Raw genomic sequence first — 25992 nt, forward strand, 5'->3', positions numbered from 1 at the left:
ACACTAATTTAGCATTAACAATAGCACCAAACATTAACATAAGTCCTGAACTAGTAGTTGATGGTTGTTGGTCAGGGTTGCAGAGTCTGCAGAGATTGGTGGTTGATGATGTGTGCTTGAACTGCTGGTGGATGGTTGATCATCTAAATCTTCCTCCTGGTCTTGAGGAACTCCTTGCACATATCTAAGCATTGACCCTGCATTCAGAAATACAAGAAAAAATACTCAGGGATTGTACACTGAAATACAGTTTTGCACCTTGATTCAAAAACAATATTACATATTAATTACAGGTTTATGTAAGCCAATGTGTAAATCACTGATGCATGACAACATTTAAAACGATTTTACCTTTAAGACAATGATTGATGGCTCACAATATAAAAAAAAATCTACATAATTTGAAAACTATGAATGTGAAGGGAGGGGATCTACATAACTAAGATTTCTTTATTTTCTTTCAAATTGTAGTTTCACCTGCAGATGTTGCCCTGCAGATGCAAGGTTTCTCTGAATTCATGTTACCAGGAGCCATTCTCCATTCATCAACTCATTACTTTAAAGTATCATCTGTAGCATTACTTTTTCCACTACAGTACACAATTGCATACTCGTTGGTTCACAGTACACATGCATAACGTCATAACGTAGGCTACATAACAAACGCCAAATAAACGTCCTGAAATGCAGTAGACCTATATAAGTAAACTTGGCTAATACTTGGCTGACGACTTCTGATGGCTAAAATAATATAGGAGCTAATGTTAGTTTGTTGACGTTAATGGTAGCTACATAACAAACGCCAAATAAACGTCCTGAAATGCAGTAGACCTATATAAGTAAACTTGGCTAATACTTGGCTGACGACTTCTGATGGCTAAAATAATATAGGAGCTAACGTTAGTTTGTTGACGTTAACGGTAACGTTAACATTACCTGGCATGAGCATAGACATTCATACAAGGATTAATTACAGAATTAGCCATTTTTATTTAAAACATTGTCTTACCTGCCATCGACGTGCGTGCATCATCTCGCTGTCTCTTCGTTTTTCTCTTATCCGCCCCCGACTCTTGATGCCTTTTCGAGGCCATGTCCAAACACAGGTGTCTGCCAAACTTGAGAATGATCTAATCGAACATACCACTGGGATGTGGGGGAGGGGGGCACCAAGGGGAGAGAGAGAGGGCCACACAGGAGACGCATCTTTTTCTCGAGCAAATGTTACTTTTGTATTGCTATTAACACGTTTTACACATGTTCATTTTAAATATATCGCGTTATTATGATTATTATTATGATGATGATTTTTTACGAGACAGATTTTTGTTGGTGCCCCCCCAGACACTTGGTGCCCTACGCGCAGTGCGTGTTCTGCGTGTGCGGAGCGCCGGTGCTGATTGTCACTCTAATGTCACGTTGCACTACCATTCATAATAAGTAATGAAAATACTAAACTTGTGTTCGGCTCCCTAAAGTTACTCTGCACTCTGTTCCACGTATATAACGAACATATATCATGAAACACACAACTACTTGAGATGCCTATCAGTAGTCCGTAACTCACGGACGTAGTCACAAGTCAAGTAAGGTAACAAAAAAAAAGGGTTTTGTCTAGAACACACACATGTCGTTATTTAGGAGAATAAATCTGTCTCTACGGTCGCTGGTTCATCAGGTCGGTCACTCTGAATTAAAACGTTTGCTAAACGTGAATCTAAAATGCATGCAGATGAAAACATTGTTTACTGGATTAGTTATTTTAAATCCTCTAAAAAGGGCAACTACCAAATCTTCTCTTCCTGGTCTCCCTCCGGTCCAAAGACGTGTCCTCAGGTTCCTCAGAGGGTCCAGGGTCCGGTTCAGCGATGGTGACCATGGTTACTCTCTCATGGCTTCCACTGCTTCTGAACTTAGCCTTCTTCTTTGCTCCATCAGCTGGAAAAAACACATGATGTGTTTTAATTCTCAATTATGTGTTGCAAAATGTTTTTCTTCAACGCTTATCTGATGTCCTCTTTTGACACACAGACTCACTGGTGCACTCAAGCGCACACACACGGACACACAGAGTATGTTCATACATATATTCACACTGCGTGGCCATCATTCACAGTCCAGACAGTCTCCCTACGGCAGAGGTTCTCAAACAGGACCAGGACCCCCTCATAACCACCACACAATCATACAGGCTCTCATCTATTTGTTCTGTTGGAGGCTTTTGAACTATTTTATGCTTCAAACATTCAGTGCCAGGAGCCATTGATATAACAGACAATACAACGTTGCACAAATAAAATACTCAATACATTGAGAGGCAATTGTTTTAGTAGGTAAGTGTGGAGGGGTGGTTGAGCAAGTAAAGATGAACTGCAACAATAGTGCAACAGGCTACTTGATGAAGTATAGTCAGGGGTGCACATTGTTGACGGGGGGGGGGGGGGGGGGGGGGGGGTTCTGGTCCGGTCCGTCACTGCCACAGAGTGACAGGATGTCTCACAGTAACGGACGTTGCGACCAGCTGATTTTGCGCAGTTCTCCAGTGTGCGCGGCTGCGCGCGGTGCACAGCACACACAGCGCTCCGGCTCCGTTTGCCTTTTTTTCTTTTTTTTTGCAGGTGGCGAAACGCAGAAGTGGTACAACATACACGTACGCGTACACACTTAAGCACAACAAGTGCTGGTATTCCCTCATTATTGACATATATACGCACACATACTGTTATACAGTAATACATAGGTACACACACAGTAATACATAAACATAATACATGAACGTATTTCTTTTACTGGTTTATTTATTTTAAATGCTCTAAAAAGGGGAACCTACCAAATCTTCTCTTCCTGGTCTCCTCCCGGTCCAAAGACGTGTCCTCAGGTTCCTCAGAGGGTCCAGGGTCCAGTTCATAGATGTGGTCCATGGTTGCTCTCTGACTCTGCTTCTGCTCTCAGGATTCAGCTCCGCTATATAAGCTGAGAAAACGACGTCACGTGTTTTAATTCACATCACAGACTCACGGTTGCACACAAACACACAAGGTTTTTTTTAACCCCTATTTTTTTTTGCGTGTGTGTGTGTTACAAGAGATAAGAAAGCAGAACCCTGCATTCTAAGAAGGCTGAACAAAATTCAAGCATTCAACCCAAACCACAGTCACACGACGTGGCAGCACTTCTCTCTTTCTGGAGACAGAGAACAACACTTTATAAAACTTACATTTTGAAAGACACTGAGGCATGCCCAATTGTTATACATGTTTGTATATATATGTATATATGTATATAGCATGTATATCTGTATGTATGTATACATGTATGTATATCACGAGCCACCAGGGCCCCTTGGTCGTGACCTCAGACTACAGACAACGCCGCCTGCGTTCAGCAGAGTGACTGCCGGTGATAACTGCCGGTGACCTTTGTTTGAGACTGATTCCAGATTAGGCTCAAAGCTTAGTTTGTCATCCACAATTGTATTGATACTTATTGTATTGATAGCATATTGATTATGATCAGTCTGCTCATGGTATAAAGTCCATAGATGGACCCCCCCCACGTAGTGAGGCCGCTGCGTCACTTAATCTATTAAGCGCTCTCTCCCCTCCCTCCAAGGTGACGGTGTGTCTAGGACAGGACAGAGGAGTACAGAAGGAATCGTCTCTAAACCTCACAGCCAACCAAACACAAAGTCCATCCCCCCTGAAAGAAAACATGTTATCATTATTATTCAAAAGAGTACTAATTATAATAACAATAACTATAATTATCATTATGATTATTTGTATTATTATTATTACCACTATAATTATTGCCTTTTTATTCAGGATATGATTTAGACTCACAGAGACGCACGGAGATTTGGAGAATACACAAGAGTCCGAAGCTCACAGTGACAATGCTGTGCAACTTTAGAGCTGCTCAGGAGTAGGACACACACACACACACCGAATAATGTACACACAGATATATTCATACTGCCTGGCTATCATTCACAGATTCTGCACACCTACAGTCTGCAGAATCCCTCCCCGTCTTGACGAAACACCTGAAGACCTCTACTGAGAACACCTCAATAACTGATAATGGTTCGACCTTTGCATACTTGTTGTTATTCACTTGTTATACACATACGCACATATACAGTCATACATGCATTAATGCATACAGTCATACATGTAATACAAGTACACGTACAGCAATACAGAAATACAGTAAGACATACGGTAATACATCCCCCTCCTTGCCAGACCTCTGTCTCTCACTGTCCTTGAGTTGGGATAAGCAATGAATGGCCTTCTTTTGTCCCACAGTCCAACAACAGATCAGTTTGTGATTGGCCTTTTCTGTATAACTGTGACCCAATAGGAATCAGGGGGTTGCACCTTTTTGTCGGTTAACACGCAATGATTGGAAGGCATCTGAGAGCCTCGCTCTTGTGTTTTGATATACTGTTGTATGTATGAACTTAACAAGAACGATTACTGAAGGACTCGTTCAAAGTGTTGAACGAGAAGTCTTGACTCTGTACTGGAAACTGCACCTTGATTCAAATGTACTTCTTCATTTGGCGAGCCAGCCTGGAGTAAAGATAAGCACAGTATCAGTAGAAAACTTCCTCATTTGGCTAGCTAGCCTGGAGTCAACTTCTCTATTTGGCTAGCTACTCAGAAGTGTACTTCTTCATTTGTCAAGCCTGCCAAGTGACTTGCAAAGTAAAACTTCTGTACACACACAGTAATTGAGGGGGGGGGGGGGCAATATGTGGCCTGCGTGTCACCAGGGTCATTCAAAACATAATGCACAGAAAATAGCAGTAAAACATACGTACACAAAGTTAAATATGTGTGTGTCTCTCTCTCTCTCTCTCACACACACACAAACACACACATATAGTCTGTCTCGTTGTCACTCTCTCTCTCTTTCTCTCCCTCTCTTTGTCTGTGTGTCTCTCTGTCTCTCTCTCTGTCTGTCTGTCTGTGTGTGTCTCTCTCTCTCTCTCTCTCTTTCTCTCTCTATCTTTGTTTGCGTCTCTGTGTGTGTGTGTGTGTGTGTGTGTGTGTGTGTGTGTGTGTGTGTATGTGTGTCTCTCTCTCTCTCTGTGTCTGTCTCTCTCTTGTCTTTGTGTGTGTCTCTCTCCCTCTCTCTCTTTCTCTGTCTGTCTGTGTGTGTGTCTCTCTCTCTCTGTATGTCTCTCTCCCTCTCTCTCTGTCTTTCTGTCTGTCTGTCTGTTTATCTGTCTGTCTGTCTCTCTCTCTCTCTCTCTCTGTCTATCTGTCTCGTTGTCTCTCTCTCTCTCCCTTTCTCTCTCTCTTTGTCAGTGTGTGTGTCTCTCTCTGGTCTCTCTCTGTCTGTCTGTCTCGTCTCTCTCTCTCTCTCTTGGTGTCTCTCTCTATCTTTGTCTGTGTGTGTGTGTGTGTGTGTGTGTGTCTCTCTCTCTCTCTCTCTCTCTCTGTCTGTCCGTCTCTCTCTGTCTGTCTGTCTGTGTCTCTCTCTCTCTGTCTGTCTGTGTGTGTGTCTCTCTCTCATTATCTTTGTCTCTCTCTCTCTCCCACTCTTTCTGTCTGTCTGTCTGTTTATCTGTCTGTCTCTCTCTCTCTCTCTGTCTGTCTCATTGTGTCTGTCTCTCTCTCTCTCTTGTTGTCTCTCTCTATCTTTGTCTGTGTCTCTCCCTCTCTTTCTCTGTCTCTCTCTCTCTCTCTCTCTCTCTGTCTATCTTTTGCTGTGTCTGCGTCTCTCTCTCACTCACTCACTCACTCACTCACTCACTCACTCACTCACTCACTCACTCACTCACTCACTCACACACACACACACACACACACACACACACACACACGGTGTGTGTGTGTGTGTGTGTGTGTGTGTGTGTGTGTGTGTGTGTGTGTGTGTGTGTCCGTGGGGGCGGGGCCAGGAGAGGACGTGTTGTTGTTCAGGAGACGAAACTTAAGGATCACAGAAACCCGACGAGGAGGAAGCAGTTCTCTCCCTCAGGAGAACAACACAACACGTTTTGGGACACACACAGTCTGACCGACAGCAACAAGGTGAGTAAAACAACACAACCTCCGCGCCTCTCTCCCCGCGGTGTGACCCCGTACGGACCCGGACCTACAGCGGGTTATGGTGAACCCTGCCGGGGCGCGCCTCTCTGCACCGCCCGCAGCTTCTCCCGTCTTTACGGTGACGGTCGGGAAACGCACCGACCAATCGGCATGCGCGTTAAGCCCTCCCACGTGATGCCCCTCAGCCAATCGAGTCCGTGCATTCCAGGCGGCCGACGCCGCGACCCAGTGAGGACGGACGAGCGAGTCGGGGGTGAGCTCCCAGCGGACCTCCGCTGGTTCCCACCGCGGTCTGAACCAGTCCGCCCTCCGCTCTGAACGCTCCGTGTCGGTTATGTGTTTGGTTCCCCCTAACGTCCCCCGCTGGTCGTGTCGGGTTTGTTTAATCCATGTTGGGTTCAGACTAGAGAGCAGTTGAAGGGAATGTGTGTTTCTCTCGCCGACTCCCGTCGCACTACTCTGTACTTTGTAGCGTCCCCTTCACGACTAGGTTCACTTTCTCCCGCCTGGTTCGCGGTTCAAACGAGCCCCGTGTGAAGGTAGAGCTCGACACATCACCGGTGACCCTTTGTTCACACAGACGGGCGGACGTGGTTCGAGCTGTCGGGCTGTTACAAATGATTTCATAATCCACGGCCTATTTTGTTGAAGTGCAGTTGTACAAATACTGTTCAGTCCGTCGTTTGAGGACAAACTCGTACCGTATCACTGTTGTAGATGGGCAGAGACACACGGACACACAACGCGTCCGTTCGCTGCATCTTCCCTTCTTTCAGCTCAGCTTTTTGTAACCAAAATGCGCTTTCTCTTGACATCACACATATTAACATGTAGTCATATTAACATGTAGTCATATTAATCATGTAGTCATATTAATCAAGTAGTCATATTAATCATGTAGTCATATTAATCAAGTAGTCGTATTAATCATGTAGTCATATTAACATGTAGTCATATTAATCATGTAGTCATATTAACATGTAGTCATATTAATCATGTAGTCATATTAACATGTAGTCATATTAATCATGTCGTCATATTAATCAAGTAGTCATATTAAACATGTAGTCATATTAACATGTAGTCATATTAACATGTAGTCATATTAATCATGCAGTCATTAAACATGTAGTCATATTAACATGTAGTCATATTAACATGTAGTCATATTAATCATGTAGTCATATTAACATGTAGTCATATTAAACATGTAGTCATATTAGACATGTAGTCATATTAATCATGTAGTCATATTAGACATGTAGTCATATTAATCATGTAGTCATATTAGACATGTAGTCATATTAATCATGTAGTCATATTAACATGTAGTCATATTAATCATGTAGTCATATTAACATGTAGTCATATAAAACATGTAGTCATTAATCATGTAGTCATATTAATCATGTAGTCATATTAATCATGCAGTCATATTAGACATGTAGTCATATTAATCATGTAGTCATATTAGACATGTAGTCATACTAATCATGTAGTCATATTAACATGTAGTCATATTAAACATGTAGTCATATTAATCATGTAGTCATATTAGACATGTAGTCATATTAATCATGTAGTCATATTAATCATGCAGTCATATTAATCATGTAGTCATATTACACTGTTGTATTCTTTTTGAGTGAAGCACAAGTGGGGCACTAAAGGTCTCATGCTACTTTATGGGTGCTTTTATATCGGTGTTAGTGGCCCCTAATGCAGTATTTGAAGACTCATTCCCGAAATTCAGCCTTGGTGCAGAATTACAGCCACTGAGAGCCAGTCCCACAATGAGCTCTCCACAAACGTGCCGTTTCTGTGTCTGTAGTAGGCCTGGGCAATACAATAAATTATCGTATTGTGATAGATTTTTGATCAATATCAAAATAAAACATGTTCAATATATATCGATAAGAGACTGGACCACCAAATCTAGCTGCTGGGTTTGTTACACAAACACGGTTCCACACTTTGGGTTAGCCACCGTGATGGCTAACCCAAACACGGCTACAAGCCACAGTGAGGCTAACCCAAACACGGCCGCCAGCCACCACGCCGCGAGGCTAACCCAAACACGGCCGCTAGCCACCGTGTTGCAAGGCTAACCCAAACACGGCCGCTAGCCACCGTGTTGCAAGGCTAACCCAAACACGGCCGCTAGCCACCGCACCGCGAGGCTAACCCAAACACGGCCGCTAGCCACCGCACCGCGAGGCTAACCCAAACACTGCCGCTAGCCACCGTGCCGTGAGGCTAACCCAAACACAGCCGCTAGCCACCGCGCCGTGAGGCTAACTTGAACACGGCTGCTAGCCACCGTGTTGCAAGGCTAACCCAACCACGGCCGCTAGCCACCGCGCCGCGAGGCTAACCCAAACACGCCCGCTAGCCACCGTGTAGCAAAGCTAAACCAAACACGTCCGCTAGCCACCGCGCCAATGAGGCTAACCCAAACACGGCCGCTTGCCACCGCGCCGTGAGGCTAACCCAAACACGTCCGCTAGCCACCACAAAGCTAACCCAAACACGGTCGCTAACCACCGCGCCGCGAGGCTAACCAAAACACGGCTGCTAGCCACCGCGCCGCGAGGCTAACCCGAACACGGCCGCTAGCCACCGCGCCGTGAGGCTAACCCAAACACGTCCGCTAGCCACCTCGCCGCGAGGCTAACCCGAACACGGCCGCTAACCACCACGCCGCGAGGCTAACCCAACCACGGCCGCCAGCCACCGAGCCGCGAGGCTAACCCAAACGCGGTCGCTAGCCACCGCGCCGTGAGGCTAACACAAACACGGCCGCTAGCCACCGCGCAGCGAAGCTAACCCAAACACGGCTGTTAGCCACCGCATCACAAAGCTAACCCAAACACGATCGCTAGCCACCGCGCCGTGAGGCTAACACAAACACGGCCGCTAGCCACCGCGCAGCGAAGCTAACCCAAACACGGCTGTTAGCCACCGCATCACAAAGCTAACCCAAACACGGCCGCTAGCCACCGCGCCGCGAGGCTAACCCAAACACGTCCGCTAGCCACCGCGCCAATGAGGCTAACCCAAACACGTCCGCTTCTACCACAAAGCTAACCCAAACACGGTCGCTAGCCACCGCGCAGCGAAGCTAACCCAAACACGGCCGCTAACCACCGCGCCGCGAGGCTAACCCAAACACGGCCGCTAGCCACCGCGCTGCGAGGCTAACCCGAACACAGCCTCTAGCCACCACGCCGCGAGGCTAACTTGAACACGGCTGCTAGCCACTGTGTTGCAAGGCTAACACAAACACGGCCGCTAACCACCGCGCCGCGAGGCTAACCCAAACACGGCCGCTAGCCACCGCGCTGCGAGGCTAACCCGAACACAGCCTCTAGCCACCACGCCGCGAGGCTAACTTGAACACGGCTGCTAGCCATCGTGTTGCAAGGCTAACCCAAAAACAGCCGCTAGCCACCGCAAGGCTAACCCAGACACGGCTGCTAGCCACCACGAGGATAACCCAAACACGGCCGCTAGCCACCGCGCCAATGAGGCTAACCCAAACACGTCCGCTAGCCACCGCGCAGCGAAGCTAACCCAAACACGGCTGCTAGCCACCCCACCGCGAGGCTAACTTAAATACGGCCACTAGCCACCGCGCCGCGAGGCTAACCCAAACACGGTCGCTAGCCACCGCGCCGTGGGGCTAACACAAACACGGCCGCTAGCCACCGCGCAGCGAAGCTAACCGAAACACGGCTGTTAGCCACCGCATCGCAAAGCTAACCCAAACACGGCCGCTAGCCACCGCGCCGTGGGGCTAACACAAAAAAGGCCGCTAGCCACCGCATCGCAAAGCTAACCCAAACACGGCCGCTAGCCACCGCGCCGCGAGGCTAACCCAAACACGTCCGCTAGCCACCGCGCAGCGAAGCTAACCCAACCACGGCCGCTAACCACCGCGCCGTGAGGCTAACCCAAACACGGCCACTAGCCACTGTGAGGCTAACCCAAACACGGCCGCTTGCCACTGCGCCGCGAGGCTAACCCAAACATGGCCACTAGCCACCACGAGGCTAACCCAAACACGGCCGCTTGCCACCGCGCCGCGAGGCTAACCCAAACATGGCCACTAGCCACCGTGAGGCTAACCCGAACACGGCCACTGGCCACCACGAGGCTAACCCAAACACGGCCGCTAGCCACAATGCCGCAAGGCTAACACAAACACGGCCGCTAGCCACCGCGCCGTGAGGCTAACCCAAACACGGCCGCTAGCCACCGCGCAGCGAAGCTAACCCAAACACGGCTGTTAGCCACCGCATCGCAAAGCTAACCCAAACACGGCCGCTAGCCACCGCGCCGCGAGGCTAACCCAAACACGTCCGCTAGCCACCGCGCCAATGAGGCTAACCCAAACACGGCCGCTAGCCACCGCGCCGCGAGGCTAACCCAAACACGTCCGCTAGCCACCGCGCCAATGAGGCTAACCCAAACACGTCCGCTAGCCACCGCGCAGCGAAGCTAACCCAAACACGGCTGCTAGCCACCCCGCCGCGAGGCTAACCCAAACACGGCCACTAGCCACTGTGAGGCTAACCCAAACACGGCCGCTTGCCACCGCGCCGCGAGGCTAACCCAAACATGGCCACTTGCCACCGTGAGGCTAACCCAAACATGGCCACTAGCCACCACGAGGCTAACCCAAACACGGCCGCTTGCCACCGCGCCGCGAGGCTAACCCAAACACAGCCGCTAGCCACCGCGCCGTGAGGCTAACTTGAACACGGCTGCTAGCCACCGTGTTGCAAGGCTAACCCAACCACGGCCGCTAGCCACCGCGCCGCGAGGCTAACCCAAACACGCCCGCTAGCCACCGTGTTGCAAGGCTAACCCAAACACGTCCGCTAGCCACCTCGCCGCGAGGCTAACCCAAACACGGCCGCTAGCCATCGCGCAGCGAAGCTAACCCGAACACGGCCGCTAGCCACCGCGCCGCGAGGCTAACCCAAACACGGCCGCTAGCCACCGCGCCGTGAGGCTAACCCAAACACAGCCGCTAGCCACCGCGCCGTAAGGCTAACTTGAACACGGCCACTAGCCACCGTGAGGCTAACCCAAACACGGCCGCTTGCCACCGCGCCGCGAGGCTAACCAAAACATGGCCACTAGCCACCGTGAGGCTAACCCAAACATGGCCACTAGCCACCACGAGGCTAACCCAAACACGGCTGTTAGCCACCGCATCGCAAAGCTAACCCAAACACGGCCGCTAGCCACCGTGCAGCGAAGCTAACCCAACCACGGCCGCTAACCACCGCGCCGTGAGGCTAACCGGAACACGGCCGCTTGCCACCACGCCGCGAGGCTAACACGGCTGCTAGCCACCCCGCCGCGAGGCTAACCCAAACACGGCCACTAGCCACTGTGAGGCTAACCCAAACACGGCCGCTTGCCACCGCGCCGCGAGGCTAACCCAAACATGGCCACTTGCCACCGTGAGGCTAACCCAAACATGGCCACTAGCCACCACGAGGCTAACCCAAACACGGCCGCTTGCCACCGCGCCGCGAGGCTAACCCAAACACAGCCGCTAGCCACTGCGCCGTGAGGCTAACTTGAACACGGCTGCTAGCCACCGTGTTGCAAGGCTAACCCAACCACGGCCGCTAGCCACCGCGCCGCGAGGCTAACCCAAACACGCCCGCTAGCCACCGTGTCGCAAAGCTAACCCAAACACGGCCGCTAGCCACCGTGCCGCGAGGCTAACCCAAACACGGCCGCTTGCCACCGCGCCGCGAGGCTAACCCAAACACGTCCGCTAGCCACCGCGCCAATGAGGCTTACCCAAACACGGCCGCTAGCCACCACAAAGCTAACCCAAACACAGTCGCTAACCACCGCGCCGCGAGGCTAACCCGAGCACGGCCGCTACCCACCGCGCCGCGAGGCTAACCCAAACACGTCCGCTAGCCACCTCGCCGCGAGGCTAACCCAAACACGGCCGCTAGCCACCGCGCCGTGAGGCAAACCCAAACCCAGCCGCTAGCCACCGCGCCGTGAGGCTAACTTGAACACGGCTGCTAGCCACCGTGTTGCAAGGCTAACCCAAACACGTCCGCTAGCCACCTCGCCGCGAGGCTAACCCAAACACGGCCGCTAGCCACCGCGCAGCGAAGCTAACCCAACCACGGCCGCTAACCTCCCCGCCGCGAGGCTAACCCAAACACGGCCACTAGCCACCGTGAGGCTAACCCAAACACGGCCGCTTGCCACCGCGCCGCTAGGCTAACCCAAACATGGCCACTAGCCACCGTGAGGCTAACCCAAACATGGCCACTAGCCACCACGAGGCTAACCCAAACACGGCTGTTAGCCACCGCATCGCAAAGCTAACCCAAACACGGCCGCTAGCCACCGCGCCGCGAGGCTAACCCAAACACGTCCGCTAGCCACCGCGCCAATGAGGCTAACCCAAACACGTCCGCTAGCCACCGCGCCAATGAGGCTAACCCAAACACGTCCGCTAGCCACCGCGCAGCGAAGCTAACCCAACCACGGCCGCTAACCACCGCGCCGTGAGGCTAACCCAAACACGGCCGCTTGCCACCGCGCCACGAGGCTAACCCAAACAGGGCCGCTAGCCACCGTGAGGCTAACACAAACATGGCCACTAGCCACCGTGAGGCTAACCCAAACACGGCCACTAGCCACCACGAGGCTAACCCAAACACGGACGCTAGCCACCACGCCGCAAGGCTAACTCAAACACGGCCGCTAGCCACCGCGCCGTGAGGCTAACCCAAACACGGCCGCTAGCCACCGCGCCGTGAGGCTAACTTGAACACGGCTGCTAGCCACCGTGTTGCAAGGCTAACCCAAAAACAGCCGCTAGCCACCGCAAGGCTAACCCAGACACGGCCGCTAGCCACCGCGCCGCGAGGCTAACCCAAACACGTCCGCTAGCCACCGCGCCAATGAGGCTAACCCAAACACGGCCGCTGGCCACCGCGCCGCGAGGCTAACCCAAACACGGCCGCTTGCCACCACGAGGCTAACCCAAACACGGCCGCTAGCCACCGCGCCGCGAGGCTAACTCAAAAACGGCCGCTAGCCACCGCGCCGCGAGGCTAACCCAAACACGGCCGCTAGCCACCGCGCGGCGAGGCTAACCCAAACACGGCCGCTAGCCACAAACACTGTGAGACACACACACACACACACACACACACACACACACACAGTCAGACCAAGACACACACACTGTTATAATGTATGAATATAATTTAATGTAATATAGTCGTTTAATACAATGCTGTAATGGAATCCATAGGGTACCTTTAATGCTGTAATGTGCCTTTACCTTTAAGACTCTAATGTGCCTGTACCTACTGTACTATCGGCTCTAAGGGCTCTCGGTGCGAGGGTAACACGGCCGCTAGCCACCGCAAGGCTAACCCAAACACGGCCGCTAGCCACCGCGAGGCTAACCAAAACACGGCCGCTAGCCACCGCACAACGAGGCTAACCCAAACATGGCCGCTAGCCACCGCGCCGCGAGGCTAACCCAAACACGGCCGCTAGCCACCACAGCAGCTTAACGGACGCTCACTCTGAGCCACAGTGGGGTTAGTGTCTCTGTGTCTCCCCCTCCATCTCTCCCTCCCTCCCCCCCCTCCCTCCCCCTCTCTCTCCCTCCCCCCCTCCCCCCTCTCTCTCTCTCTCTCCCTCCCCCCTCTCTCTCCCCCTCTCTCCCTCTCCCCCTCTCTCTCCCTCTCCCTCCCTCTCTCCCTCCCTCAGGAGAGAGGGAGAGAAGGAGAGAGAGTGTAGTCTCCGGTCATAAGTGGGGGCGGGACATTGTAGTGTCTGCGGTGTCTCAGAGGTTCCGGGTTCGATTCCCGACGCAACGTTCCCTCTGTGAGCCCGACCCTCTCCCTGTGATTGGACGACACTGTGGCTCAGAGTGAGCGTCCGTTAACCTGCTGACCACTGATTGGTCAACGAGCAGCAGGTGTGCAGCCTCCCCCAGCCCCAGCGTCCAATCAGACTGACTCAGGGACAGGTGAGAGAGTCTCTCTCTCTCTCCCCCTTTCTCTCCATTTTCATTTAGTCTCCCTTTCTCTCTCCCACTTTCGCTCCATTTTCTCTTCCTTTTTCTCTCCCCTTTCTCCATTTTCTCCCCCCTTTTCTCCCTTTCTCTCCCCCATTTTATCCCCCTCTCCCCCTCCCTCCATCTTTTCCTCCCTCTTTCCCTCCCTCTCGCCCCCCTCACTCTCTCCTTTGCTCCCTTCCCCCTCTCTCCCTTTCTCCCTCCCCCGTCTCTCCTTCCTTCCTCCCTTCCTTCCTTCCCTCCCCCTCTCTCCCCCTCTCACTCACACACTCACACTGTGGGTCAGAGTGATGCGTTCGTGAGGCTGGTTCAACCTGATTGGTCAACGAGCAGCAGGTGTGCCGCCTCCCCCAGCCCCAGTTTGGTCTGGTGAGAACCACGAGACGAGACCACTGGAATCAAACCTGCTCTCCTCTCCCTCCCTCCCTCTCGCTCTCCCTCACAGAAGGCAGCGATTACTTCTAACTACGTTCTTATTCAATTATTATTTATTTATTATGATTATTATTATTATTATTATTATTGTGTTCACTCTGTAAAGCGTGTTTGAGTACATGGAAAAACGCTACATACGCAACATAAAATATATCATATTTAAACCGAATGTATTATCATTATTATTTAAAGTTTTAAGTTATTGTGGCTGTTTTCTACCAAGCGGTACCCTGGCGCCATCTGGCGGCGACTAGAGGAACTTCTTATCACTTCTTATCTACTAATATACGTTCTTATTCAATTAGTATTATTTATTATTTAGATTATATTTAATCATTCTTTTTTTTGTTCACTCCGTAAAGCGTCTTTGAGTACATGGAAGAGCGCTACATCAAATATATTATATATAAACCGAATGTATTATTATTATTTTAAGTTATTGTGGCTGTACCAGCGGCACCCTGGCGCCATCTGGCGGCCACTAGAGGAACTTCACGCGGTTATGCTACACGACCACACACTTGCGCCCCGTGAGAGATTTTTGAGGAGGTTCACACTCTCAGTCCGAGGGCTACTGTCGCAATCTCCTCCCTGAAGTTCCCCTTGTCCCCAACTGTGAGTAAACCCCCGGAGGGGGGGGGGGGGTTTACTGTTTAAATGAAAATGAGAATAAAAAAGAATTAAAAAAAAGATATCTATAGCAATACTTGAGTGTTTGGAGTGTTTGTGGTAATATAAACTGTATATAAACTTGTTGGCACACACACACACACACACACACACGCACACATTATTCCAAGAGCCGTGGAATAATTAAGCTAGTAAGTAATAAGTTAGTTACATAATTAAGTTTAAATAATAAATATAATAAATAATAATAATAAATAAATAAATTTAGTTTAAATTAGCCAATGTATCAATTCGTGTTATTTAGTCCGTTTGAGGTTTTGCGATGACGTCACTTCCGGTTGAGCCACTTCCGGTGACGTCACTTCCTGTCAGACTCACCTGTGGAGGAGGAATGGCGGACACGTGCGCCGTCTGAATGCACTCAGTCAGCGTCCACCGGGAAGCACCAGAGAGGCAACGCCGTGAGTCTGTTTGATTGTTAGAGGACACGTTTAAGATGATGTGTTACGGTGGGTTCAGTGAAACCAGGTTTGATGTGTTGTTTAAAACCGTCTGGATAGCAGTTGTGTACGAGCTAAAAACAATGCAATTGGCAATCAGAAGACACACACACACACACACACACACACACACACACACTTCTACTTGGCTTGTATTACCTGAACATTTTAATTTTCAGCTATAGGAGGACGCTACTCTTCCTGAAACACCCTGGAGTGTCTTTTGGTCGGACGTTTCTGGATGACTCAAGTCTGTGGCCTAAATCAAAGAGGATAACAAAGTGGGTGTTCAATACAGCAAGAGCCTGGAGCGATCTAGCATCTGGATCTCACGTCGACCCTTCTACACACTGGACAGGATGACTTGAGTGTCATGCAGTCCAATCTTTATACCCTAACCTCCCCCCTCCCATATCCCCCCTTCCCCTAACCCTGACCCTAACCCTGACTCTGACCTCTGACCTCTGACCCTGTCTCCTCCAGGGGGGCGGGGGGCGTGTCCACGGAGATGCTCCAGGGGGGGCTGCCAGCGTTTCCCGGGACAGACGACGTCATGGAACAGCTGAGGAAGATGTGGGCGCTGAGTCCGCTCTGTTAACGGGCCGACCACTCAGGGGAATAATCCACTCAGGATTATTCAGAGCGCTGTTAAGACCGGTGGTTTAGTACGTGGACGTTTTCTTTTTTAAAGCTCCTCATGTTCTGTGTCGTCCACTAAACAAGAAGCACATCAGTCTGTAGTCTGAGCAACACGACACTGGAAGCAGTCGACGCATAAAGCGCTCTCTCCTTTAGGCCCCGCCCACGTGTTGAGACCACGTCACGACGTCTTTATTGAGCTGTTGGAGTGTGACAGAAAGATAAACATGAATCTCACTGATCTCCAGTCAGCTACACTAACGGATGAATCAATCAACGTTTCCTGCCGTCGTGGTGCTCTCCTAGGTCCTCAGAGAGGAGCAGAGCTGGCCGGGGGGGGGGTGAGCCTGCTGACCAATGACAGACCGGGTAACCTCCCTTAGCCCCGCCCTACTCCTGTCCTTCTAGCCAATCAGAGGGCTTTGACGGTATGACTGACGCTGTCTCCAAGGGTCGACTTTAACGATGAAGCGGTCGAGTTTCAGTTTGAAGCGGCTTTAAAATGTGAACAATGAGTGAATGTGATCCAGCCTGCAGTTAGTTTCTAGCGCCACACGGGGGCAGCGTTGAGCTCAGGTCCACTGCTCACACTCTCTGGTCTGGGGGAGATGGAATGTTTGTGTGACAGCGACGTTCCAGACACCGAGAGAGAGCAGGAGCTGGAGCTCTGACCTCCTCCTGCTGCTCCTGCTCCTCAGAGTGTATCTAATGTACCCCTCTCCTCCTCCTCCTCCTCCTCCTCAGAGTGGATCTAATGTACCCCTCTCCTCCTCCTCCTCCTCCTCAGAGTGTATCTAATGTACCCCTCTCCTCCTCCTCCTCCTCCTCAGAGTGGATCTAATGTACCCCTCTCCTCCTCCTCCTCCTCCTCCTTCTGCTCCTCCTCAGACGGAAGAGGAGAAAATGTCTTCCTCTAACTCCCAGTTTCTCATTTGGAGCGTGGGGAGAGAGAAGCCGTTTCTCAATTTGCGTTCTCGTGTGTTCTCGTGTACTTGCGTTCTCGATAAACGTCATCAGTGGTAGCCCAAGCACTGTTCCAATTCCAAGTACGCAAGTACTGTCGTAAAACCCGTGTGTGTTCTCGATGCGTTCTCGATGAGGCCGTTCTACCGAGGACGCATCGGAGGTGACTCGTGTGGACTTGGGACCGTTAAATATCCCAGAATGCATCATCCAGTCCGCTGCTGTTCCAATTGCAGGTGCGTACTCGCGTTCTCGGAAGTCTGAACTTGAAAGTCCGGACTTGCCAAGTACGTACTTCCAAGTCCGCGAGAACGTAGTCCGCGTACTTGGTATTGAGAAACGGCTTAAGTTTAGTTTCCTCAACAACGCGTCCTCTCCTGGCCCCGCCCCCACGGACACACGGTGTGTGTGTGTGTGTGTGTGTGTGTGTGTGTGTGTGTGTGTGTGTGTGTGTGTGTGTGTGTGTGTGTGTGTGTGTGTGTGTGTGTGTGTGGTTCTACTAACATGTAATTAACATAACATAATTGCTAGGCATCGTAACATAATTTCCTGTTATAATGAGGCTGATATAGTTATAGGAACAAATAATAAATAATAAAGCTGTTGAACTCTTCTATTAAAGCTTCATTACTCTTTATAATTAGTCTTATAAAGTTATAGTAAATACTCTTTATAATTAGTCTTATAAAGTTATAGTAAATACTCTTTATAATTAGTCTTATAAAGTTATAGTAAATACTCTTTATAATTAGTCTTATAAAGTTATAGCAAATACTCTTTATAATTAGTCTTATGAAGTTATAGTAAATACTCTTTATAATTAGTATATAATTAGACAGACAGACAGACATTAGTTGATTGTTAGTTACAACAGGTACAGTTTTGCTGCTCGACTGCGGAACTAAAGTCGGGGACTCTTTTGGGGGACGGACGCCCTGTTTTAGCAGGGTGGTAAAACAAGCCATTAAATCAACACCTTTAACTCCACCTGTGTCTTCCGTTGATCAATACACCTCAGATTATTACAACATATAGTATGATCATGCGTTTTATTCGTACAAACAGAACGTGTGTGCGTTTTAAACTCCCCGTTTTAATCCCGCTTTGCGTGCGGTCCCGTTCCTCGCCACTAGATGTCGCTGTTCAGTCTGTTCCCATTTTACATTACACCTTTATTAGACAGTGTTCATATAAAACATATATTATTCAGTCTGTTCCCGTTTTACATTACACCTTTATTAGACAGTGTTCATATAAAACATATATTATTCAGTCTGTTCCCATTTTACATTACACCTTTATTAGACAGTGTTCATATAAAACATATATTATTCAGTCTGTTCCCATTTTACATTACACCTTTATTAGACAGTGTTCATATAAAACATATATTATTCAGTCTGTTCCCATTTTACATTACACCTTTATTAGACAGTGTTCATATAAAACATATATTATTCAGTCTGTTCCCATTTTACATTACACCTTTATTAGACAGTGTTCATATAAAACATATATTATTCAGTCTGTTCCCGTTTTACATTACACCTTTATTAGACAGTGTTCATATAAAACATATATTATTCAGTCTGTTCCCGTTTTACATTACACCTTTATTAGACAGTGTTCATATAAAACATATATTATTCAGTCTGTTCCCGTTTTACATTACACCTTTATTAGACAGTGTTCATATAAAACATATATTATTCAGTCTGTTCCCATTTTACATTACACCTTTATTAGACAGTGTTCATATAAAACATATATTATTCAGTCTGTTCCCGTTTTACATTACACCTTTATTAGACAGTGTTCATATAAAACACATATTATTCAGTCTGTTCCCATTTTACATTACACACACACACACACGCATTTAAAAATAGATCTAAAATAGATAGATTAAATCTAAAATATAATCACAATCTTAACAACAGGCGTGATGCTGTTAGGTTTATTTTATTACATGAATTGCGTTTCTTTGAACACCGATCTGGGTGACCTGTGGCGTGATAAGGAGCGACGGTAACCATGGGGACGATATATCCCGCCCACCGGTGGAGCCGATAACGGATATCCGGATCTAGACTTCCTCCTCCGTGGGCGGGTCATTGTGTACAGTCCGACCAGCAACTTTAAACGCAAGTATTGAGTTGGAGCTTATATTTTAATTTGCAGACGAGTCTAACGTTGCTCTACTCCCGTTTTCTACACACGACGTGTTTTAATACAGTTTCATGTTTTTCAGAGCTTAACCGAAGTTCAACTCGTATGAATTCGCCTTCCTGGCCACAGAAAATATATGCTGCGTGCAGTTCTCGTTTTGTCCACCAGAGGGCAGGCGTTGACCGACTGAATATTGGCGTGTGTGGGAATATTTTTTAATTTATAACTTATTGTATGAAAAAAATCAAAACTTTAAAAACAGCGGTGTTCGTCTTGTATTGTGGCCTGTAATGTGTAGTTATATATTTTTATTTTTAGAGATTAAGCGAAGTTCAACTCGTTCCTGACCACAAAATATATGCTGCGTGCAGTTCTCGTTTTGTCCACCAGAGGGCAGGCGTTGACTGGCTGTGAATCAAAGCGTGTGTGGGAACGTTTTTAATTTGTAACTTTATTAATATAATTATAATCAAATAAATATGATTATATAATTATTATATATTATTATACTTATTAAATAATAATATAATTAATTATTTAACAAGGTGCAGCACATTTCTCCTATAAGAGCACAGACTCCTCCTTGTTCCGCCAGTAACCAATCACAGGGCTTGCCTGTTTTTTCCAAAGTCATTTGTCTTGTGGCACGCAGCTGCTCACCTAGCGCAGATAAAGCGTCGTCCGTGTAATCAATGAACCTCTGTTGGTTATAATAAACGCAGTTCATCCGGTCTGCGTTCTTTACCAGCCCGATCATTGGGGAGAGAGCTTCACCCCCTCCTGCTCCCTGGTTCCTAGCCTTGTGTTTACGGGCTGCTCCCCTGGGTGGTCCTCTCCGCTCCGTTTGTATCTCTGGCTCCGGGCCGCTCTTTCCCTCCTACCTTTGTCAGCGTCTCCTAAGCTGGTGTGGTCGTCCTTTATGAGGGATCAGCACAACGTGGGTCACTGCTGGCAGCCTCGCACCGCCTCCCTTTCCAAACTGTAGGGAGTGTGGATCTGAGAGTCTCGTCACCACACGACCACAACTGATCCAGAGACGCTATAGGAGGAGGAGACGCACCGCTGAAGAAACCACCCATTGAAATGCACGGGGGAACTCCGTAACGCCAAGACGGCCGTTGTTTGCACGTGTCCCGCCTCTTCCGGTGCCGTTGCTCCAATCGTTTTGCAGGTCCTACGCGGTCACGCTTTTTGCGACACTTATTATTTTCAATCAGGAGGGAAGAACCAGCAGCTGGAAGCGGCACAAGCAGCATGGACTGGGAAACTTGGACTACCTGTTATCTTGTTGGCTCGGCAGCAAAAGCTAACTTTTAAAGCTGACTTGCTGTCAGTGCAGTGCCGGTGTCGTTATGCCGTCAATGAAAACTGTGTCGTGAAGCATTGCGCATGCGCAGTCCAAGATTACCTGTAAGAAAAAGGGCTTTTAAAACGTTAATTTGATACAAAACCACCAAACCCTTTCAGCGATTTTAGTCTGTTTTTCATCGTGATTTCAAACATGTGTTTTTTATGCCCCTTAGATCTCGGAAAATGGAGATCCAGCTCTCTCCCTATTCATTAGACAGGGCCCTGGTCTTGTTGAGACCAAATAGCTGCCCGAAAGGCGTGGCCAAGATGGCCGCGAGTGAGAGGACTTGCCTAGAAGGACTTTGACTGATCTGCCACCACTTCATCCTGGCTGTGGAATAAACACTCATTATATGCGAGTAGCACATTAAACACATGACCCTCTTTAAGCTGACTACCGTCGTGGCCATTCCCCTTTAACAGAGATTGCGTCTGGGCCAGGTGAGATTCCCACTGCAGTAAAGCACACAATACATTGGAAAGCAAAATGTCCTAGGTTTTAATGCATGCATACATTAGACTCCTCTCTAGCAGAGTGAGTCCTGAATACAGGTTGACATGGTTTCTTATACAGTTTCAGACCCCTTGTACAGCCGGTACAGCAGTAGTTGTGGTTTTAGCACAACGACTGTTTTAATGGGCTCATGTTTGATCTGTGTTCTCATTGTCGAAAAATGACTGTTTCTGATTTTGTTCATTACTTCAGAAAGGATTGACTGATTTGTAGTCGTAGGTACATCAGAGTCTACGGTTAATATTTTATTTGCCTTGGTTGTAACATTATCCTCTCCTGGTTTGGTTGTGGGGGTCGTTATTACCTCGTCCTGCATGGTCGTTGCAGGACGCCCCCCCCCCCCCCCCCCGCGACCGGGTCTCCGCCCTGGGGGGGCTACAGCACCCCTACTTCAACTCACTGCCACCTCCCAGCATGCACCTGAGAGACACTAAGAACTACACCTCCCAGCATGCACCTGAGAGACAGGAAGAACTACGCCTCCCAGCATGCACCTGAGAGACACTAAGAACTACGCCTCCCAGCATGCACCTGAGAGACATGAAGAACTACGCCTCCCAGCATGCACCTGAGAGACACTAAGAACTACACCTCCCAGCATGCACCTGAGAGACAGTAAGAACTACACCTCCCAGCATGCACCTGAGAGACAGTAAGAAGTACACCTCCCATCATGCACCTGAGACACTAAGAACTACACCTCCCAGCATGCACCTGAGAGACAGGAAGAACTACGCCTCCCAGCATGCACCTGAGAGACACTAAGAACTACGCCTCCCAGCATGCACCTGAGACATGAAGAACTACGCCTCCCAGCATGCACCTGAGAGACACTAAGAACTACACCTCCCAGCATGCACCTGAGAGACAGTAAGAACTACACCTCCCAGCATGCACCTGAGAGACAGTAAGAAGTACACCTCCCATCATGCACCTGAGACACTAAGAACTATACCTCCCAGCATGCACCTGAGAGACATGAAGAACTACACCTCCCAGCATGCACCTGAGAAACACTAAGAACTACACCTCCCAGCATGCACCTGATGCACCATAGCAACGCATGATACACTGCACACACTGGGATTGGGATCACTGCGACCACTCGGAAGTGATCCCAATCCCATGTGTGTGTGTGTGTGTGTGTGTCCGGCCGTCTGTCTGTGGTTTCTTTCTACAATGGACACAGAGACACTGAGGCACCGCCCCCCCCCCCCCAACCAAAACCCAGGGAGGAGGTCCCAGAATAATATCAGAACAACATTTGCTGTTTTATTTATAATTTCTGATTAACAAATTATTATTCTTAAGGCACTTATGTAACATTATTTAGTAATAAAAGGAGAATGATGATGGGCTGAACACACGAGAACATTCAGTTGGATCCACTGAGTTGTTTATTAAAATTATGCTTCATTAACAAATGCAACAGAAAAATAGTCCCTTACATGTACACAATAAACACAAGGACTGAAACAATAGAAGCTGCAGACTTTACTAATCATAAACAGGTGTGCACGTATCTTTAATAACTGAACATGTTCTGCTGCCGTTTGGTTCCCAACAGAACACCAGGAATCAATACTCAGTTTAAAGTCATTTACAACACAGACCTCCTGGTTATTATGAATGAAATATAAAACCTGCTTTAAATCAGGTTCCTTTGGCACCGAGCTGCTCTATTCACACTAACACTGAAGTAATGCATACTAGCCTTTCATGGCTCACAGTAAAACAAACAATCTCTCTTAACCTCTTGTTGTTCCTAAGGTCAGTCTTAAACTGCAAAAGACCCGCCTTCTTTGCTGAAGGTCTAGTCAGTGTGTCTGACAGACACGGTCATAGCACTAGAGGAGCAAGTAAAGGACAGCTAGCTTTACCCAGACCGAGGTCCAATCTACTGAAAAATACCATCATTTACACAACTATTTCATTATGGAATGAACAACCAAAAAAACATACGTTCTAGCAAAAATAGCAAATACAACTTTAAAAAGTCTGCAAAAAAATCATGTGGTCCATAATGTATATACATTTTTAATGTTGTCATTTCTTTTTGTAGCCTTCATATCTTTTTTTAACTTTTTTATTAGTCTATTTCTATTTGAGTTTGACATAAGGTCAAACAAGTGATTGTCTGTTGTCTATATTTGATGTTTGGGACCCAGGAAGACTAGCTCTCTCTCTGGTGTGTTGCTAATCGGGATCCTAATGAATCTAATCTCATCTAAATCATCCTTGTTAGGATTAGGACAAAAGTGATGATCAGAGCCCTGGAGAATAAAATATGGTAATGTATGAAAATGGACAAATATTGTAGCATAAAAAAAACATGTGATTTACCATCAATAGGTATTTAATATACATTTCAAATTAAAAATGAAATCTTAATAAAACCTGCTCAGGTAACCCTATGGAAGATCTTAAAAGTCTCTTCCTTTCATGGTTTACCAGCATCAACTTTTAGGAAGCCCCATAAAAAGGAGGGGGAGAGGGAGAGGGGGGGGGAGGAGAGGGAGACGGGGGGGGAGGAGGGGGAGAGGGAGACGAGAAAGAAAGAGTGAGAGGGATAGAGAGAGAGAGAGTGAGAGTAAAATAGAGAGCGAGAGACTATAACTGCCACAGAGACTCTGAGTCATCAGTCCTCTCAGGCCTCCATCAAAAGACACCCATCCTCTAACGCAGAAGCTGTGTGTGTGTGTGTGTGTGTGTCTGTGTGTGTGTATTTGTATGTGTGTGTGTGTGTGCGGGCGTTTGTGTTTGTGTACATGTGTGTGTGTGTGCCCGCCCGCCTGCCCTTTTTTTTTTCCTACAACCGACACAGAGACGCTGAGTCACTGAGTACGTGGACCCCTGCTCGCCCACAGCCCCGGACGACGACGGGGGTGTGTGTGTGTGTGTGTGTGCTTACGTGTATATGTGTGTGTGTGTGTGTGTGTCTGTGTGTGTGCGCCCGCCCCCCCTCCGCCCGTTTTTTCTTTCTACAACCGACACAGAGACACTGAGGATCCCTCAGTGTCTGAACCATAAACCATAAACCCAGGGAGGAGGTCCTCCTGGGTGAAGGTGGACCTGAAGGTGTGGATGTGTGTCAGTGTGTCTGAGGACCCTCCTACACCTCGGGACACTCTGTAGAAGGACAGAGTGCCAGCAGGCCGGTCCAGATACACTCCTACTCTGGTAGAGCCAGCGGGGAGGAGACGTATGGCTGTATCTCTACCGTTGTACTGGGCAGAGTAACGACCATCATAACAATGAAGAATCCAGGACTTGTCGTTCATTCCAAGCCAGCTGTCACCACCCGTTCCTCCCCTAGTGATTCCTCTGTATGTCACTCCTATATAAACCAATCCTTTCCACTCTACCTCCCAGTAACAGCGACCAGTCAGAGCCTCTCTACACAACACCTGGTACAGGCAGTCAAATCTCTCTGGGTGATCCGGATACGACTGGTCCTCTCTGACCCTCGTCACCTTTCTGTTGTCCTCAGACAGAGAGAGTCGTCTGTGGGCTGTGTTTGGGTCCAGTGTGAGTTCACAGGCATCTGACGGGAGAACAAGACATGATATTATTTATAATTCCCGAGATATTCCAGGTTATTCGCCCAAAATACCCCCATTCGTTTCCATTGGAAAATTCAAAAAATGCTGATTCATGCTTCATCCTCTTCAACCGCTTAAGACATCATAACTTGGTCAAAATGACCATCATTACCGTTTACCATCGTTCAAACAATTAAACAAATCTACACATTTGTACCTTCAAAAATATGTAAACAGAATTTCGATATCATTCATACTTTTTTCAGAATCACAGTTTTAGTTTCATTCCGGATTCGTTTTCAGTTGGTCTTGCTCTAGTCTTCTGACTCAGCTGTTGCTCGTTGAGCAATCAGTGGACATCACAGCACTCTGGAGGAGTCTGGTTAAAGTCACGTGGTGGAGGGTAGTGTGGTCTTTGTTAGTCTCTAGCCATTTCTCAATTCGCGTTCTCATGTGTGCTCGTGTACTTGCATTCTCGGTAAACATCATCAGTGGCAGCCCAAGCACTGTTCCAATTCCAAGTATGCAAGTACTGTCGTAAAACCCGGAAGTGTTCTCGATGCGTTCTCGATGAGGCCGTTCTACCGAGGATGTATCGGAGGTGACTTGTGTGGACTTGGGACCGTTAAATATCCCAGGATGCATTTCGCATTCCCATGTTTTAAAATATTAGTATGTAAGCTATAATAATAGGCTATATATAGGAACATTTTACATATATAACAAAAATGTAGGCCTATTCATTCAAATTATTGACATACTATTTTCAAATTAAAGAGGCTGGGGTTTTGTTTTATATAATTAGTTTATATTGTATACGTCGCTGATAGAGGAAACCCATTGCAACGGCAACGAAAATCCCGGTCGGATCCATCCGATCGTGTGTGTGTGTGTGTGTTTTTCTATTCTACTCTGTGTAATTTCTCGCTCATTCATTATTATTATTATTATTATTCGTATAATAGCCTACTCTCCAACTACATAGGCAGTTAGACACGCGCATATGTACCCTACATATAAAAAGTTGTGTGTATATAAATACACACGACAAGCATATGTTTTCATTCATATTCATTCAAAATATTAACATACTATTTTAAAA

General features: G+C 48.1%; 1 protein-coding gene and 1 long non-coding RNA gene across 2 annotated transcripts in view; both read right to left on the reverse strand.

Moving 5' to 3' along the window:
• The window catches only part of LOC311370985 (putative caspase recruitment domain-containing protein 17P), a gene marked incomplete at its 3' end in the record, with an annotated part of 86390 nt that overhangs the window by 51834 nt on the left and 8564 nt on the right, over positions 1–25992 (reverse strand). The gene's annotated exons all lie outside the window — the stretch shown is intronic.
• LOC311370983 lies at positions 1772–24893 on the reverse strand. The gene is made up of 3 exons (XR_014640947.1): positions 24822–24893; positions 2831–2973; positions 1772–1938 (listed from the first exon to the last, which is right to left on the reverse strand). It is a non-coding gene; the product is annotated as an uncharacterized lncRNA (long non-coding RNA).

Source organism: Micromesistius poutassou (assembly GCF_964030765.1).
Source record: "Micromesistius poutassou genome assembly, contig: SCAFFOLD_2314, whole genome shotgun sequence".
Taxonomy (NCBI): Eukaryota; Metazoa; Chordata; class Actinopteri; order Gadiformes; family Gadidae; genus Micromesistius; species Micromesistius poutassou.